This window comes from Misgurnus anguillicaudatus, chromosome 21, assembly GCF_027580225.2.
Source record: "Misgurnus anguillicaudatus chromosome 21, ASM2758022v2, whole genome shotgun sequence".
NCBI classification, from domain to species: domain Eukaryota; kingdom Metazoa; phylum Chordata; class Actinopteri; order Cypriniformes; family Cobitidae; genus Misgurnus; species Misgurnus anguillicaudatus.
The window spans coordinates 16,348,271-16,356,386 of NC_073357.2; positions in this window are offsets into that span (position 1 = coordinate 16,348,271).

Sequence of the window (8,116 nt, forward strand, 5' to 3'; positions counted from 1 at the left end):
AGTTCAACACTCAGCTCTTAAAGGAGAGTTACGACAGCAGGAGTTCAAAATGCTTGAGCGCCTCGTGATTCATGTTGACTTCAGATTAGGGATGTCCCGATCAGGTTTTTTTGCCTCGGAGTCATTTGATTTTGAGTATCTGCCGATACCGAGTCCCGATCCGATACTTCTATAATACATAAAAAAAGAATAAATAAGAGCGAAAAAACAGAACCAGGATGTTCCTTATGTCATGCCGCACGCATTGCTGTTTCTGTGTGGAGTCAAAAGAGTCTAACTCTGTGCCAGCGCATAACTACAGATGTGTTAAAAAATTATGAGAATATATATAATATATGTACAGGGGTTAAATTGGGATTTGTTTTGTGGGGATGTTCTGTTGGGAGGGAGGGTTCGAGGGGTAAAATTTTTAATCCTGATGACAGCAAAGCCACTGGTGTGTTTTAATGACATTTTGGACCTCTGTCAGTTTTAAAGCTGTGCCACATGTTGACCCAAACTTTAAAACCTGAACTTTAAATTATGCAAATCTATGAGTCTGACACCCTATATGCATTTGTTGCACATGTCATCATGCACAATTGATCAAACTTTGAAGGAAGTTATAAGAATCAACCTCCTTGACTAATTCTAGGCATAAGATAGGCTACCCAAAAAGACTCAATTAACAAGAAAAACAACATACTGATTCAGCAATATATCTTATAAATTAGCCATAGAGATTCCCTAAGCTGGTCAGCAGTTAGTTACAAAATACCTATAGTTAGGTCGTGATTAATCTGTATAATCAAAATACATTATTTTATTAAACTATACAATCAGTTGTATCCAGTTATCTAGTTAACATATTGTAATGAGATGAGTGACATGGCTAGACATACTTTAATACTTTTGTTTCTAGACTTCTATTAAGTTTTCTCGACGTGGGCACCATTCTTACCTCTCTCTCTATCTCTCATCTCTACAGTATCCTGCGCGAATTTGCGTTCTTGTGGTTCTGAGTGAGACGCGGAGCTGCGTCTGAGCACATGGTGACAAAAACAATCAACGCGTCGTTTAAATGAGCGGTAAAAACCCGGTTTTGTCGTGGGTTCCCTGCACGCATCAGTGTGAAGCCTATGGATGAATTTGAAAGCACGTCAATAGGCTTGTTCGACTTCATGCGGCGCCGCAACAATCGACAGCCGGGTGACGTCAAACTACCGCGAGAGTGATCCGCGAAATCATACGGAGGAGTTTGCTTTTAAATCGCTCTCGCGGAACTTAGACGTCATCCGGCTGCCGGTTGTTGCGGCGCTGCATGAAGTCAAACAAGCCTATTCTCTTCTCATCAGTTCACACGCACCAGCGCAGCGCGTACACTGGCGCGGAGCAGAGCGAGACCTTAATGGATTTTAAACCCTGCATATGTATCCGAGTCCTGATCGGGAGGTAACGTCCGATTCCGATCGAGTCTGAAACCACGTGATCGGGGCCGATTTCCGATCACGTGATCGAATCGGGACATCCCTACTTCAGATACTTCCAGAAAGTTGATAGCAGGCCATTCAAAAACACTGAATTAGAGGCAACAAACTTTCATTTTTGGATCAAAAAAATGCATCGATGTACATTATTTATGATACAGGGTTGGCAAAAAATATACTAATAATTTAATATTTTACAACATACTTGTACGTTTTATAAAACATTTATATTTTGGCCCGGAATTTTTTTGCTGTATAGGTTGTAAAATTGCCCCTGAAATACATTTTATATATGAAGGTTTAAACTAAATATTTCTTCAAATGAAAAGAATGTTAAATTAAGCTTTGCTTTTTACAAAATGTATTTAGCATGTATTTAAAACATATTTTTGGCCAGAGAAATGTATTTTTTGCCATATATATTGATGTTGAGTGTTTCTGTCTAGATGAGAGTTGAGTTGCCGTGGCAACCGTGACGCATCATCAGTCAACAAAAGAGCAGCATCAAACTCTGAACTCTCTCAACTCTTCTCTTTTATTGTAAAAGGTTAGTAAAAATTATTACATTTCAAAGAAAAAACATTGTAATTCACACGCTTTAATGTCAAAGTAAAGTTTTTATCGAATATTTGGTAACACTTTAACATTAACATTAATAAATCCATTAACTAACATGAACAAACAATCAACAATATAGTTTTTCAGGATGTGTTCTTGTTAATGTTAGTTAAATACAGAAAAATACAGTTATTCATGTTAGTTTATGGTGCATTTATTACAGTTTTTCTCAGTTGTTTATATATATATACATTTATTTTTAAAGCATTTATATTCACATCGCATGGGAGAAAAGCTCAGAAAATGTCCAAATTAATTATATTTTAACTGCAAAAATAGTGATGCACCAATACAACGTTATCCATCTCCGATTCCGATACCCGAATTCTGAGTATCGGACGATACCGATACCTGCCGATCCAATACTATTTTTCTTGAACAATATAAATCACACACTCATGCATGCATGCACGCACACACACACACACGCACGCACACACACAATGTTAAATGCAGAGGCGGACACTACTTAAAAATTTACTTTTATGTAGAAAGTAAAAATACTTAAGTATTCGTATTTTATCAGTGTTTTTCTTTGGAAAACAGATTCCAAAGCATATTAACATAATTTTTACTCCACTACATGTTACAATTTCAAGTTTTTGGTTTATATTTAACATCTAAGTACTTTTAACATCTAGTTTTTTTACTTTTACTTAAGTTAAAATAACATTTTACACAATTTTTATGTAATTAGATAAATCAATTTTAATATGCAATATAAAAGGAATACACAGTATAATTCTATGCTTTAGAATGAAGTGAAAGTTTTTTAGTAAAGTTTTTCCCAAGACAAACACTTTGATAGAGTCTGCATCTAGTTAAATGTCTATAGTGCTTTCTGCTACATCTAGTATAATTTTAAATGTAAAAACCAATAATTTAAAATTATTTACAAGTTACGAAAACATTAGTAATTATTAATCATGGCAGTGTTTAGGAGAAAATAAAATAGGCACGTTTGATCAAATAAGTATGCTAAATATATTTTCCTTAATTGCGCAAAAAGTCACAGTAAAAAAGCTTGCAGATGGTTATTTTGGGAATTATGCACTTAACCGGACCTTTTATGCACATTCCGGGTGCAGATTTGATGCGCCTAAATCATATTGAGTGCGCAATACTGTGCTTCCTGGGTGCAGCATTGATGCTCTCTAGAACAGGGGTGGGCAACAGTTTTAGCCTGAGGGCCACAGTTACTTTGGCAACGTTAGCGGAGGGCCACACTTGGGAAAACTGCAATTAAACATAGTTACATGATTAAATGGTAAAAACTAATTCAATCCGAATATGTATAAGGCTACTCTACAGTTACTTTGACAGCCTATTTCAAGTCCTGATATTTATTTTTGCTAGGCCTGTCTGACCTAGGCTACTCTAACATTACAATAACTGGATTAAATTTCAAGGATTAATTTCCTCCCCATATTGTTCAACTGTCATTCATACCCCTGCTGAAAAAAACAGCACACCAGCAAGACCAGCATATGTTGTGTTTTGGTGCTGGTATGCTAGTGACCACCAGCTAAACCAGCATAGACCAGCATAATTCCCATGCTGGTTTGATGCTGTTTTTTTTCAGCAGGGACTACAGCAACACACACACACACATGATTTATTATTATTATTATTATTCCTTTTATATTTTATTTTATATAAACAACCACAGTGTTTCCCACAGGATTTTAAGAGACTGTGGTGGTGATGACGTCACAAACCGATTAGCATATATGTGACATCATTGCGTCGTGTTTTACTCTTTGATTTGTCACATTATATTGCATTTAACACAACTGAATGCTATTTTTTTTTTTTACATATTATCTGTTCTGTTGTCTATAAAATAGTGACTAAACAGGACCCAGTAACAACCCACGACCCAGTTACTCTTCTTTGTTTAATCAAACCAGCTCTTTCTTTAACTGCTACTAAAAACGCGTCATCGTCTGAAAAAAATCATCATACATTTACAATGAGGTTGTACAAATGTTGCTCTTCTCATCAGTGTTGTTGTGTTATGAGCGCTTTTTTAGTTTAAATACAAGTGGTAGTTTTATTGTATATCGCAGACAATTTGTTGCAAATTCAGAAATATGTGAGAATACAAGGTTGCTGTTACGGGATACCGCATCATAGGTAGGGAGAGAGCTCGGACACAGACTCACACCAGAACGGTATATGTGGGAAACACTACTGCTAACCTTTCATTAAGTCATGACTCATGATGAATATGATCAGCCGTCTTCTCTGTTATAACATCCGTGACTGTTGACGTTAACGCGAAAAAGAAAGTACACGCAGGAACGTGGAGTAAAAATACTTTTTACTGTTATGTGAGAGAGGCGCACTGCTGCACGTAAAACAGAGAGGGGAGGGCCGCGCGCTGTTGAGGAGCTGACCGCCACGAGAGAGAGAGAGAGAGAGAGAGAGAGAGAGAGAGAGAGAGAGAGAGAGAGAGAGAGAGAGAGGAGGCATGCTGAGCGCTCGCTGCAATGAACTAAGACGTTTTAAATGGTAAAAAAAAGTGTAAATGGGAATCATGAAAAATCTATGTGGGGGCCAGTGTTGATTCTGTCACTGATAAATATAAGGGAAAGATATGGGAAACACTGCAACCATGACAGTTTCATCGAAATTGCGAGTGCATCACGAGGGCCGAATTGAAGCACTTTGCGGGCCGGATCCGGCCCCTGGCCGTATATTGCCCATGTATGCTCTAGAAGCATCCTCACATGGGAATCCTCGCTCCGCAATGGAAAGTTAAGTTTATAACTGTTAAAAAAACAAAGAGATTAGATGCATCGTGTGCTCAGCACGATGCATCAACCGCGGTAGAGGCGTGAAGCGCGAGTGATTTCAATGTTAAGTCAATGTGCAGGGGCGTTGACGCGCGTCAGGAGGTCCCGCGGTGCGGAAGAGGCGTTCGGCGCGGAGCGGAAGACGCTTTTCCGCCTCATTCGCACGTGAAGCTTGCGCGAATTGAGCGTTGTGCGCGGTAAGTGCGAATGGTGCTTTTGTGCATTTTGCGGTTCACGCGAATTTGCGGCTGACGCCCGAGTTGATAAATTTATACTTTGGCGGAATTTCACGCCGTGTTAACCAATCAGGAGCCTGTCTGCTGCTGTGGTGGCAGCCCCGCCCGGAGTCACTCACTCAAGCAGTCACTCGGAGCTATACGACACAAGTTGTTATTTCTATAGAGGAGACAGGAATAAAAAGGACCTCGCTTGGAAGAGTGTCAGTAAGGACTTTGGGCAACCTGGTAAGTTGTAATACACACTTCACTTTTGAGTCACGTGGCGTTTATCGACCCGCGCCTTTTATTTTCCCTCTATAGTAAGGTTACCCAATACAAACTGATAACTCTCTTGATAAATGCACAATCAACATCAGTCATCTTGCAAACAGACACTCGCACAGCAGTTGCCCCTCCCACAAGAAGTGGATTTTGCCTCGGATGCGCGTCAAATGCTTGCTTTTTCCTCGCGTCTACTCCGCTCTACACGCGCGAATGCATTCAAAGTTTTCAAGCGGCAAACTAGGTGCGGTAGACGCGATTTTGACGCCCAAAACGCGTTTGGTGTAAACTCAGCATTAGTCCGATATCCGATCCAGCAAAAAAGGCCGGATCGGCCCCGATACTGATCCAGAATATCGGATCGGTGCATCCCTATGCAAAACTTACTTATAATTTTATACTTTTAACATACTTATACATTTTATAAAACATTTCTGTTTTGGCCGAGAATATGTAAATATATATAGGGTTAAACTGAATATTTAAAAAAAATTTAAATTAAGCTTTGCTTTTAACAAAATGTATTTAGCATGTATTTAAAACATATTTTTGGCCAGAAAAATATATTTTCTTGCCATATGGGAAGCCGCGACGGTTGATGGTATTAATTTTCAGCGTTGCACTCTTGCAGTGGATCATCCAGATACTTAAAGTACACTTTATTTTTAGTGTGATCACTACCTACACTATTATGGCTTAGAATAGTGCATAAGTGTGTGATTTGGGTCACACCTTTCAAGTCCTATTGAATAATCAAAATATTGTGTTATAAAGTTTCAGGATTTTTTTTTAAAACCATTTAAAAAAGAGACTTCATCCTATTGACAATGAAACCAGTGATATGGTGAATTATGTTGTATTTTTATATTGTATATTGATGTTGAGTGTTTCTGCATTAAGTTCTAGATGAGAGCTGAGCCGCCGCGACAACCGCGAAGCACCATCAGCCAACAAAGAGTCAAGTCTCTCAACTCTTCTCTTTTATTGTAAAAGGTTAGTAAAAATTATTACATTTCAAAGAAAAAACATTGTAATTCACACGCTTTAATGTCAAAGTAAAGTTTTTATCGAATATTTGGTAACACTTTAACATTAACATTAATAAATCCATTAACTAACATGAACAAACAATCTAGTTTTTCAGCATGTATTAATTCTTGTTAATGTTAGTTAATGTCAATACAGTTATTCATGTTATTTCATGGTGCATTTATTACAGTTTTTCTCAGTTTCTTTGGACCTTAAAATGTATGCGTGCATTTCTCAGAACAATCTGTACTGCACAACATTATGGATGTCCTGCAAAAGCCTGAAACTTGTTCAAAATCCTTAGGTCATCTCTTAAAAGTAAATTTTTACATCAGTGAACATGTTAGTGCCATCAAAATAGCAAATCTGCGTGTCATTGTTCATGAACAAGACAGTCAAAATGTTTAGTCAAATGTTGTCAATATACCAAGTGTACCTACACAATTATCATCTGATAATATTAATTTCTAATCTGAGAAATGGTCCAAAGAGACTGAGAAAAACTGTAATAAGTAAAAAATGTGTTATATAAACCTCATTCACACAGACCTCTGGTCCCAGAAAATACCTGTAAAATTGCCAGACAAGCGTCTGTGTGAACAAAAACTCGTTCCGTTAATCTTCTGGGATCGTTGCCGGAAAGAGGACCTAGTAAGATACGCGGGTAACCCTCTGTGTGAACAAGAAGCCGCAAGAATGCTGTAATAGGCGTGTCGATGTGAGGACGCGTGCGTCATCATCACAACACAAGTTATGGTTCAGCTCCTTACAACGAGATAACATGCATATAAACATTCATCACGAGAAATGTTGCAAACTAGATTGACGCAGTTATCAGGAAATGATAAATGAGACGCATAAACAATGACGCACGTGCCGTAGTTAGGACGCGCGTGTCATTGCAACATGAAGTTGGTTCAACTCTTTAAAATGAGGGATTTACAACATTCACAACGAGAAATGTCTGCAAACTGGACTAACGCAGATATCAGGTAAGTTAGCTCATTACTTACTGCGTTGAAACGGAGATCATTCAGCAGCATAAAAGAATATCGCGTCACGTGCTCATTTGAGCTATAATAAACGAAAATATCCGCGCGTCATCCCAACAAGTCGTTCAGCTCCTCAAAATGCGGGTTTTAAATGCATATAAACAATCACGATGAGAAATGTCTGAAAACTGTATTAAAGCAGAGCTCAGGGAGCTCGTCAAATATCCACTCAGAAGCTGAGATCATTCACCAGCATTAGAACGGTACGTCACGCGTTCCTTTATAATCTTATCATAAACAAAAATGCATGCGAGTGGTTCTTGGAGGGATAAATAATATAGAATATGCAAACTTGAGACGCTGCGTAGAAGAGAGGGCGGGACTTTCAATAGGTCACGTGTCTTTCCGGGACCGTCATGCCGGATAAACTTGGCAGTGTGAATGAAAAAAAATCTAACTATTCCGGAAAAATCCAGGATGCGTATCCCGTGTATTTTATGGAATTTGTGTGTGAAAAGGGCTATACAGTCATGTGATGAAGACAAATGCAATTTGGCATCTCCAATTCATCTAACCTGCATGTTTTTACCTGTAGGAGGAGACCGGTACACCCGGAGTATACCCAGACTGACACCGGAAGAACATGCAAACCCCACACAGAAAGGCCACCTGACTTAGCCGGAGCTCGAACCGGGAACCTTTTTGCTGCCCTG